At 38.4% G+C, this 12,464-nt stretch overlaps 1 long non-coding RNA gene across 1 annotated transcript; it reads right to left on the minus strand.

The window, feature by feature from the left end:
* Positions 1-969: 969 nt before the first annotated feature.
* LOC149235511 (uncharacterized) lies at positions 970-1,545 on the minus strand. The gene is made up of 2 exons (XR_016268299.1): positions 1,423-1,545; positions 970-1,166 (listed from the first exon to the last, which is right to left on the minus strand). It is a non-coding gene; the product is annotated as an uncharacterized LOC149235511 (long non-coding RNA).
* Positions 1,546-12,464: the final 10,919 nt, after the last annotated feature.

The following is a 12,464-nucleotide window of genomic DNA, read 5'->3' on the forward strand; positions in this document are numbered from 1 at the left end:
AAAATTACAACAGGGTAAAAACAATAGTTATCATAACCATGCAAACCACATATGTAACTGTTAGCAGTTGTAAGAAACTATTTTGAAATAGCTTAAAAGGAAAAATATACCCAATTGTAATGGGTTCGAAAACATCAGAGAAGGAATAGAAGAACAAAAGAATTTTCTGTTGAGCAAAAACATCTGAATCCATTTGCAGCCAAATATCATCTCTTTTCCCATTAAATACTGTGTGTAATAACAAATTATAACAGTGCATTTTTTTTTCCAAGCATTCTTTCCTAACAGTCATCCAGGCAAATAGAGTGTCTCGAGGAATTTTTTCAAGCAGCGAATCGAAGATATCATAATAGCAGAAGAATCAACTAAACAGTTCTAGCCAACAACAAAAAGTTCCAGATACACGGGAGCAGACAACAACTATGGAGGAATTCTCAAAAGATTAACAGTCCCAGTTACTGTAGAAAACACATTGCATATACAGGTAACCTTCAAGCACATGAACCCTTTTTCTTTCCAAAGTAACACAGTCTTTGCATAAAAAAATAATTACAGAGCATTTAGATTAGCCACAGTTCAAGACGGGACGAACCCACTAGTAAAATAGCAGACAATGAAGCCAGGGTTTGAAAACCCTGTTAATACCCTAGTTGTTGCAAACACAAATTACACAAGACTGTTGAAGCCCGAAGGCAACCCGATATCAAACGAGGAGTAGAGGAGCCAAAGCTCTCAGAACCTAACCTATCACTAGACAGCAAGAGTGCTGGAGCCGTGAAAGAAAGACAACAAACATTAACATGAAGGAGTGATCCTACTAGATTCACAAACCAGCAACAGGCACAGATATTAGAGCCTAGAGCCAAGTTCCACCTGCAGTCAAAGCCAACAGAGGAGTATTAGTTACCTATATACTAAATTCAAAACAGGAACAACAAAGAGCAGAGAGGGTAAGGGTTTGAAGGCCGACTTACCAGAGGAGTGAACGGTGCCGGAAGAACGAACCCATAACTAGGTCACAGACACATGAGGGAGTCCCTGCTCACAAGGAGCGACAACCCTTAGTAAAGAAATAAAGCTGCAAGGAGAAGTTAAAGCATGGAGAAGAGGGCTTACCTTGCCCAGTGATGAGCGGAGATGAGGACAGGGTCCCTTGTGACCACAACCTGTAAACATTGAAGAAATAATAACCAATTAACCAGAGAAACAACCATGCAGACAACTGAAGATTCAAACAGTGAATACACATAAAGAAAAATGAGACAACAATAGCAGGAACAACACCCATGAGAGGGTAAACTACACCAGTTGAGGAATGAAGGAAACCCTCCACAGTCATCGACAAAACAACAACCACAACACCAAGGTTTGAGACCAACAGAAGATACAAGAAACAAGAAATTGGTAACAGAGCTGCCATACCACCAGGCAAAACAAGGCCCGTGGCGAAGCGCAGACTAGGCGCCATTGAAACGACCCTCAAAATCGCAGAAGAACAGTCGACAAACCCTCACAACAACCAAAAAACCCAAAGTGTCGAAATGCCAAGTGAACGAGGGTTTGGAGTGTAGGCAAAGAGTGGGAGAGCGGATTCCGAGGCTGGGACAAGTGTCCCCCTCACACCAACCAACAATACTTACCATTAATTACACGATCAAACAATCAACCACCAAATCACCGAGATATTTGTGATTACAATTACCATATTAATCATACCTTAATTATTGATTGATTGTGAGGGTTAAGAGGGTTGGACCGATCATTTCCACACATACACAATATCTTGAATTTAGTAATGAATTAAGGCTTCCCCAAGCCTTGGATATGGATCGTTATTATTCTTATCTTTAAGACTAGGGATACAAAATTCATCTCTGATTATAGGACAATTATGATCAACCACATTTTAGCCAAGATGTACAAGATTATTTTGAAAATGAATATTAGCCTTCAACATGAGAGCCATTGTAAAAGAGATAAATTCCAATCTATGTTTAGGGGATATCATTCAAACATGCACCATATTGTTATACTTAGGATTATTTCTTATGAATGCCACAATAATAATACTGATAATTTTTTTCATTTTTTTTATGTTAGGAAAGCTTTTGATATCATTCCTATAGTAAAGTTATGGAATAGGTTATAAGAGATAATTGTTAATCTCAACTTGAGGGTTGATGTGGCAAGGCTATATGAGAATGTTAATTTGAAGCTGAGACGTGATGAGGTTTGGTTGAAAAAAATAAATGCAATATTGGAGTCAAGAAAGGGTGTCCCTTATCCCTTACCCCTTTTGGCATATATTTGATAAGATAGAAGAGTGTTTGGAAGATAGAGTTTTTGTTCGACCCATGCTCATTTCTATGTTCATAACTCTTGGCCCCAGGCACGTTTGCATGGTCATAACTCTTCTCATTTATCTTAATGATATTGTTATTTTAAAAAGGTGTCATTACAATCATATAGTTTTGAGACTTCTGCGATTTGAGTTTTGTTGAGAATTTGTTTATCAATCCATTGCATGAGATTTTCAGATTATCAACATTTCAAACTTACTAAAAAGGCTCATCATCAAAACAAAAATGTTGAAAAATGTTGACACCTAATCCGAAACGGATGAGGTGAAGCTGGACAGTCATCTAGAAGATGAATTGATCCGTTTTTTGTATACATAAATAATAGTTGTCTAATGAGAAATATTACCAGTTGTTTCTTGCGCCCATTAATTTCTGAGCTAACCTGGCCTGACATGGTATCAGAGCACAGGTCCCAGAAATAGCTCCTGCCTCTGCCAGGTTTCTACTGCCTCATGAAACCTACCTCTGTCCTGAGACTGCGTGCTTCTGGCGGTGATCTGAGCGCCAGCTCTATGCGTTGATGCGTGGAATGCACTGTTACCTATACGTTGATGTGTTTCTGCTGTTGGTAAAAACCTATCTCATTCCATTCAAACAAAACTGATCTATGGTGACTGCGTTTTTTTATGACTGTGTTGTATTGTATAGAAGTTACGCTGCGTTATATTGTTCTTTTGGAGTCTGCGCTACGTTTTTGTAAAGAACTATGGTCACGCTGCGTTATATTGTTCTTTTGAAGTCTGTGTAATATTGAAGTATCGCTGCATTTTTATAAAGAACTGTGGTTACGCTGCGTGGAATTGCTTTCTTGTTTTCACCATGGAACTGTTTCCATCCACCTACTACGCGTGCTTGTTGTGGCATGGGTCGTGAAGGCTCTTTAAGAATCATTTGAAATGGCATAAGTGTGGAGAAGCTACTTAGTACACCTCCCATATACCAGGGTGTGACCAGTTTGTATTTGAGTTAATGCGTGTATGGCAGTGGATATATTGGGTCGATCCCCTCGTTGGAGCTGCGGCTGCTGCTGCATACCACCAGTACGTTCTAAGGGCAGGCGCCTTCAAGGCGTTAGGGTCATCCCGGAGCCTGTCCGTCACTGCTACTTCACGGTAGAATGAAAACACCAAGATTCTTATCATTCCTTTCTTGTAATTTCCTTTGTTGAGGAGACCCGTGTTTTGTCGGTGGGTTTGAGCATTGTTTATATAACAGATGCCGAGGTTTTGTATTACTGTATTGAAGACTGTCACTGCGTTGATGTATTATAGACTGCGTTGTATTGATGTATTGAAGACTGCGTTGATGCATTTCTTTTTGAAAAATGACTGAAGCATGTACATGAAGATTGCGTTGTATTGATGACATGAAGACTGCGTTTTTTTTTGTAAAGAGTTGAGTATTATATGGTAATCAGTTTTGTGCTGGCAGTTTGAGTATTGTATGCAGTTTTCAAAAGCAGTAAGAGTGTTTATATATCAGAGTGTTTATATCGGTCAGAGTATCAAAGCATGTGTAGTATTGCATTGATATATGTTGAAGAGATACCTTGAGCGCCCTCTTTTTTTTCTCAAAACATAATATTGTGGAAGTGATATATTACTGGTATAAGAAATGCTGATGATATGCTGATGAAATAAAATGCATAAGGCTGTGGCATAAGGGTTCTTTTCTCAGCAGAAATTTTTTCTATCAACAGAAGTTTTTTGGCAGAGATAATTTTTTTTACAGAATGCATTCAATCATTTCAATGGTCGGAATAGTTCTCACTGGCAAGGAGAACTATTCTGAATGGTCTCGGATGGTAAAACACACCCTCATCTACAATGAGCTGTGGAAAGGTGTGTGTGTCGGAGAAGAAGACAAAGACCCTGTGCAGCCCACATCAGACAAAGAACTCACCATTTGGGAAAACAAGAACAACAAAGCCTATGCATTGATCGCAACATCTGTAAATGAGGAAGTAAGTCGTCATATTTCATCCTATTCCACTGCCTTTGAAGCTTTACAAAAGCTGAAAGAACTCTATGATACACATTCTGCACTTGAAGTTGTTCAGCTCATGATTAAACTCTTCACTCTTGAACTGAAAAATAATGATCCTCTTGCTCTTGCATCTGAAATAAAGTCTATAATGCATGATATTAAATCCACTAAGGTTGAGCTGGATATCTCTCTTATTGCCTTTCTCAAAGCACTCTATCCTACCTACTCCAATTATCTTGAGTCTTTACAAGCAAATGGAAATCTTAAAGATATAACCTTTGACTCTCTTGTGAAAAAGTTTGCTGAAAGAGAGAAAGCCTTTGGAAAGAAAACAATCCCTGAATCTTCTGAAGAGACTGTTTGCCTTGCTCACAAAGAAAAGCATCCTACTCAAGATTCTGCAAAAGGAAGAGGTGGACGAAGAGGAAGAGGAAGATACTTCAGAGGCAGGGGGGGCAGACATTCTCAAGCAGAAAAGTTAGATCTGCATTGCATTCGCTGCAAACGAAATGGATCACATGATGCTTCTACATGCAAGCTACCATGGGACAAGGTTGAGCAGAGAAGAAATCAACAGAAAGGTAAAACTGATGACACAGACAAAGGTAAAGCACCTGAATCCGCTCACTATATTGAGGCACAATGTAACATTGGAGTAAATGAAGACTTGTTTAATGCTTCACTTGCTTCTTCAAAAAATGACTGGTTGCTTGATTCAGGAGCAACCTGTCATATGACTCATAGGAAAGAATTTTTTGAAGATTTCATTGACAATGTTGATGGAGCAGTATACTTTGCAGATCAGTCAAAAATCAAGCCATCAGGGCTTGGCACAATCAGGCTTAAACTGCCTGGTCTTCCAGATTTTCTTCTGGATCATGTTCTATATCTCCCACAGCTCAAGAGAAACTTGCTATCCCTGGTCCACATCCGCCAGCAAGGTCACTCCATTCATATGTTTGATGGAAAGCTTGAGGTAAGAAAGGCATCTGACCATTCACTTGTCATGAGAGGTATAGAAGAAGAAAGACTTCTTAAACTGCAAGGAACCTCTGCTCATGCACAACATTTTTCATATATTTCTCATCATGATGAAGGTACACTTCCATCAAGTTTATTATGGCATGCTAGATTTGGACATTTAAACTATGATAGTCTCCGCTTGTTGAAGAAAAATGGTGTTGCTGGTTTGCCTACAATTCCTAGAAAACATAAACAATGTGATGCTTGCAATCTAGGAAAGCATAGCAAACAGTCTTTTCATGATTCACATTCAAGAGCACATAGGAAGCTTGAACTTATTCATTCAGATTTATGTGGTCCAATGCCTGTTCCTTCTGCAAATGGAAATAAATATATCATGACATTTATTGATGATTACACCAGAATGTGTTGGGTTTACTTATTGAAGAACAAATCTGATGCTTTTCAAACATTCAAGAATTTTCATAAGTGGATTGAAAATGATGCACAATCTCATATTGGGTCTATTCGCACTGATAATGGAAAAGAATATACATCAAATGAATTTGAACACTATCTTCACCAACATGGGATTAAACATCAAACAACTGTACCTTATAATCCTCAACATAATGGTGTAGCTGAAAGAATGAACAGAACAATTTTGAATATGGTACGATCCATGCTTTTCTTCAAAAATGTAAAGACAATGTTTTGGGCTGATGATGTTCTATGTGCTGCATATATAAAGAATAGATGTCCATCTAGTGCTATAAGAAATAAGACTCCTTATGAATTGTGGTATGGACATGTTCCTTCGGTAAAACATCTCAGGATATTTGGTTCCACCTGTTATGCTTTAATACCAAAGGTACATAGAAACAAACTTGGTGCTAGAAGTCGTAAGTGTATCTTCCTGGGGTATTCAAACACATCTAAAGCATACCGCCTTTATGATGAAGTAAATAAAAAGTTTGTTTTATCTAGAGATGTCATTTTTCTTGAATCATCCAAATCTGACAGTGTTGTTGAGCGGCAACTTGATCGCTTGGATAGATTCACAAAACCGAAATCATTTCAAGAGTTTGATAATCAAATTCCACATCTTGAAGGGGGGATTCCTATACTAGATCAACACGTGGAATCTTCTTCTGAAGAACAATCTCCCCTGCATGACACTCCAACAACGGATGATGCTTTAAGTGATGTAATTGATAGAATTGGGAGACTCAATCTTGATTCAGACCCAACTCAATCAACAGAATAGCCTGGACCATCTCAGAAAGGTCCCCCAAAGTGGCTGACAAAGACACTTGAAAGTGTTCATCCTGATGAAATTGGAAAAACAGGAACCAGAAATTCAAACCGACAAGATGGAGGTGATGTAGATAACTCTAATTCACCTGTTGATATGGATGTTACTTATGATTGTGAATTGAACTTGTCTACAGATTTTGAACCAACTTCCTTCAAAGAAGCTGCTTCTCATGATGAATGGAAAGAAGCGATGAAGAAGGAGTATGATGCCCTCATAAAGAATGGCACTTGGAAGCTGGTTGATCCTCCATTTGGAACCAAACCAATTGGCTGCAAGTGGGTCTACAAGAACAAGTACAAAGCTGATGGCTCACTTGACAAGCACAAAGCTAGGCTTGTGGCAAAATGTTTTGCACAGAAGGAAGGGGTCGATTATGAGGAAACTTTTGCTCCCACAGCAAAATGGGCCACCATCCGGACACTCTTTGCACTAGCTGCTCAAAACGGTTGGAAAGTCCATCAAATGGATGTAAAAACTGCATTCTTGAATGGAGATCTAAAAGAGAATGTTTTTATGTCCCAGCCTGAAGGATTTTCTGTGAAAGGACATGAACACAAAGTATGCAAACTTGTGAAGTCCTTATATGGCCTCAAACAAGCACCACGAGCCTGGTATGAAAAACTAACTGAGCATCTTCTGAAACTCAACTTCAAACATTTTGATCTTGATGATGCAACTTTATTTGTCAAGAAAGTTGGCAAAACAGTTGTATATCTTGTGGTATATGTAGATGATATTTTAATGACAGGGAAAAATGAAAGCTATATTGCATCCATAAAGAAAGAATTAGGAAAATTTTTTGAAATGACTGATTTGGGCTATGTTCATTACTATCTTAGCATTGAAGTAACCCAACATCCAAAGTCCATATTTCTTTCTCAAAAGAAATACATTGGAGATTTGTTAAACAAATTTGCCATGACAGAGTGCAATCCTCTTTCTACTCCAATGGAACAAAACGTGAAGCTCACATCTATTGAAGGAAAGGAATTTGAGGATGCAACAAAGTATAGACAGCTTGTAGGAAGTCTCATCTACCTCACTACTACCAGACCAGACATTTCATTTGCTGTTGGAATCCTCTCCAGGTTTATGCAAAAGCCTTGTGAGGGACATTGGTCTGCTGCAAAAAGAGTTCTAAGGTAATTGAAGGGAACTCAAGACCTTGGAATCAAGTATACACAGGTGGACGACTTCAACTTGATTGGATACTCTCATTCAGACTTCGATGGAGACAAAGAAACTGGGGTATCTACTTCAGGATATGCTATGAGTCTTGGATCGGGAACTGTCTCCTGGAGATCACGCAAACAATCAGTACCAGCAGATTCCACAACAGAAGCAGAATACATGGCAGCAGCTGAAGCAACGAAAGAAATTGTGTGGCTCAAGAAAATTCTTGAAGATTTGCAAGTAAAACAAATACAATCTACTCCACTCATGATTGATAACACCTCTGCAATAAAGTTGGCCAAGAACCCAAAGGTCCATGATCGTACTAAGCACATCAATACTAAATATCATCTGATCCGACATCATGTTGAGGCCAAAACAATCCATCTCCGTCATTTTTCCACAAACGAGCAAATTGCAGACATCTTCACCAAAGCGCTTGGAAGAGAAAAGCTTGAAAGATTCAGAATGATGCTTGGACTCACCAACATCCCTTCAGATTAAGGGGGGGAATGTTGACACCTAATCCGAAACGGATGAGGTGAAGCTGGACAGTCATCTAGAAGATGAACTGATCCATTTTTTGTATATATAAATAATAGTTGTCTAATGAGAAATATTACCAGTTGTTTCTTGTGCTCATTAATTTCTGAGCTAACCTGGCCTGACAAAAAAATATGTTCATGCCAACTAGTAATAAATAGTTAATAAACTGAGGTTAAGTAGAAAAATTAATGTACAAAATAGCTTAAATTACATATACATATTTCTAATTTTATGAAACTTTATTGTATTTTTAATATATATTAATATAAGTACTATTTGTATTAATATTATTGATAATAATTAATATCAATATTAGTATTAATCAATATTAATAGAAATAATACATTAACCTATATATTGTATGATAATATGTATTGCAAAATGATTTTTTTTTTCTCGGTAAAAACAAATTCTATTAAGAGAAATTATAGTACAGCAAGAAGTTACAGCCGAGAGAAGCAAGAACACAGGCAGCCGAAAAGGATAGGCTATCCACCTCGGCTTCTAGAAGAAGAGAGAAGAGAGTAGAGCTAAGCAGGAAGTAGCTAGAAGAACTGGGGAGCAAAAGCAAAGCATAGGATTCTACCCAACATGGGAAGAGTCAACTATTCGGCATTTTTTCCCTTTCTTTTTACCAACTTTGACCCATTCAGGAGGGCACTGCTAAGCTGGCATGATTTGCAAACTTAGCTGGGCTGACTGAGAGGTTTCCTTATCTGAATCTGAGGTAGAGGATTCATGATTTCGTTTCTAAGAGATCGGCTGGATGGACAAATTTCAGGCTCAGTCGAGGGCGGAACCTGTGCCGTCTTTGCTGCCACTCCTTCCTCACTCTCCTCCTCTTCATCTGAGCTGAAATCAAAATCGTCCATGGGGGGAGGGTCATGAGGCTTCTAGCTTTTGGATTTTTGCCTAGGATTGGCTTTCTTCTTTTGGGCAGGCATCGGGGGACAAGAGCTCTGTAGGTGCCCTGTGTGATGGCAGTTGCGGCAGTGGAAGGCTGTATTCTTGTAATCCAAGTTCTGCGTCCAATGGAAGTCTCCAATTTTGAGATTGATCTTGTCAGGGAGACCTTTGCTTATGTCTATTTTTGCACAGATTATGGCAAAGGTGTAAAGGCCCTTCTCCCCTCTAGAAATGTCTGTGTGTAGAAAGCGACCTAGAGAATTGTCGATCCCTTGGAATACAACAAAGTGCCATAGATGCACCGGGAGATTAGGAAGTCTGACCCAGATTGGGAGCTTGGTGATGATTGTTGTAGATGGATCGAAGTCTGGGAACCAGGGGGTGAGGAATAAACCTGCTGAGCCCCAAAACCATGGCCCTGCTTTTAAAGCTCTTTGGTAGTCCTCATCAAAAGCAAACATTGTAATGAAAAAGCCCTTTGAGCATAACAAAACCTGACAATTGTTGGTCCAGTTAGAGTGAATCCACTGGTAGAGGTCTGTTGTGCATGGCCATAGCCCATTGAACCTGCAAATAATGCCATGCTCTGCATACTTTTGGGTTTGCTCATCCAGCGTTGGATGCACAATTTCAATGGAGGGGGTTTCCTCCAGTTTGTCCACCAGAAAAGGTTTGGGAGCCTGAACTGGTGGAACTGTTTTCTCCTGCTTCTGTGCATGGACAACATCTTTGTATGAAAATGCCTTGGCTGAGGATGACTGTCCTACAGCTCCCCCTCTCAAACGAAGGGCAAAAATAATGGAGGCATTTCTCTTAATGCTGTAAAAAGAAAGGGGGTAGAGATCCTCAAGTTGTTTACCTTCGTGGAGAAGTCGTTGAGCTGCAGAGGGAATCCCCAGCTTGAGATCCAGAGCATGCTTGAGGTCCTGCACTAGATCCGAAGAGTTCACCCATTGTAGCAGAGTTTTGCCAGAGATGAGCTTGATTTGGATCTGAAACGAGACAAAAAGATCAGAGTTCCTCTTTCCTCTGCAGATCTGAGACGAGAGGAGGCAGGAGCTTTGCAGGGCTTTCTTTTTCTGAACTTGCCGCAGGGGCATGTGAGGAGATGATGGGGGTATCCCATCGTCAATGAGTCTGTCGTTGCATTCCGCCCCATAAAGCATCCATATGGACCATCCAGGTAGATCCAGGGATCTGAGGGAATTCTGAAGATTAAAACCAGAGTATTGGCTATTCTTGGGGGACAGAGGAGGTAATAATAAGGTTGAGCAACCTTCCAGATCATAGAATGCCTTCCCAAAAGCCGCCATCTGAGGAGAAGCGTGAGAATAATCCGCCTGTTCGTCCTTAACCATTTCGTTTGCAGTCTGAGGGGGGCGACGGGTGCAAGAAGCAGCAACAGAGGGCCGCAATCTGGCAACCCCAGAAACCCGAATGGAACATAAAGGAGAGAGGGGGGCACTCAGAAGAAGTCGGAAGACCTGCAGATCACCGTTGAAGGGGGAAGCCAGCGCTCCATGGCTGAGTCGCACGCCTCCATCAACATCAGGGCCGAGCAGAGGCTAGACGGCGGCCGAAGGGAGGGAGGCAGCGTTAAGGAAGTTAGGGTTCATCGTCCAGCCTCGCGGACAATCCCTCTAACTTATTCCGTATTGCAAAATGCATTTAATGGATTAATAATTTTAATTTAGTTGTACATCATTATAGGTAAGTAATGTAATAGTTCTTTATTATGATAACTAATATTAATATTTATTGTATTTATTACATATGTTACATGATACAACCAAAAAATTACTATTAATATTTGACATTGATTATCAAATAATAAGTTAAAAATATACTATATATTATTAATTATAATATTAGTACATTATTATAATCAAAATAAATAATTATATATATTAAATATGTAAGTAATTGTATTATGATAAGGAGGATGTTTGAAATAAGAAAAAACAAAAGAATTTCGGAATAAAAGTGAGAGGGAAAGGTATTATATAGTGACTATTTTTTAGTAGAAAGTGAGAATCTAATTTTCTTCAATTGTCTCTTGGAATTTTCTCCAGTGGTAGCGGTTAATCGTGGATAGGATATTCAAATTATAAATACAAATGTGATGTTTCATTTTTATCGAGCGTTCTACAAAAGATGGGGAATGGGAGTGATTATGTTTTTTCTCAACATAATGTTCTTGTATTATAATTTTTATACAACAACCAATTTCTCCAACATAAGTTTATTCTCAAGATCAACAAGATATTTGATGGATACAAGGTGGCTATGAAAGGTGTTAATAGGTTTAAAGGTTTTGCTAATGTTTTTCTTTCTAAGGATATGGGAGATCTTGTCAATAGGTCCTTGAATATAAGGGAGATACATTTTGTAGACTATATTTCTTATATCATATTTTGATCTAAGTATTTCATTGGTATTATTGAAAGCTTCAATAACTTCGTTGGTAGTGTAACAATCTTAGCAAGAAACTCAAAAATACACTAGGATTTCTTCTCCAAGATGGATATGGCTATAAATATCGACAAAACTAGAGTCGTGATACTTAAATCCAAAAGGATCACCTATGGTACGTTTATTTATAATACAATTCCTTAGAGGAAGATCCTTTATACAAATATCCAATAATAAAAATCCACAATAATATCTTTTGAAATTATAACATTAAGAAAACAATGAGCTTGAAAAGTCTTCTATAACATTCAAAACAATTGTGAGTAGACATATATTTGGATTTGAGATAATAAAAAAAAGCGTTGATACTTGAGTGTTTTCATTCCTTTTATTTTATATTGTTGTGAGCTTTGACATTGTAGTATATCTAGATATTCATAGAGGAATATTGGATAGATTCGAAATGAGTTTATAGCCTACAACCTCAAAATTAAGGGAAATACTACATACCTTATCCAGCTGATTGGAGAAAATAATCTCCCCATTAAAAGACTCACTATGATTAGCCACCTTATGTATAAGAAGAAGTTATACAACATGGATTCTAATAATTTTCTTAAAATTTATTCTAACTTTAGCCAAATTCCCCACCTTCAGCTCAAGAGCGTGGCATAAGGATGCTTTGTCTTGCCTGCAATGTTGGGGAATATTGGAGGAGATAATCTTGCAAAATCAATACAATATCAAAAATATTATTACATTAAATTTTTAAAAATAAATTATCAAGAGAGGTTGCATAT

This window comes from Pinus tabuliformis, chromosome 8 (assembly GCF_031772625.1).
Source record: "Pinus tabuliformis cultivar Carrire ecotype Pingquan chromosome 8, CPIR1, whole genome shotgun sequence".
Taxonomy (NCBI): Eukaryota; Viridiplantae; Streptophyta; class Pinopsida; order Pinales; family Pinaceae; genus Pinus; species Pinus tabuliformis.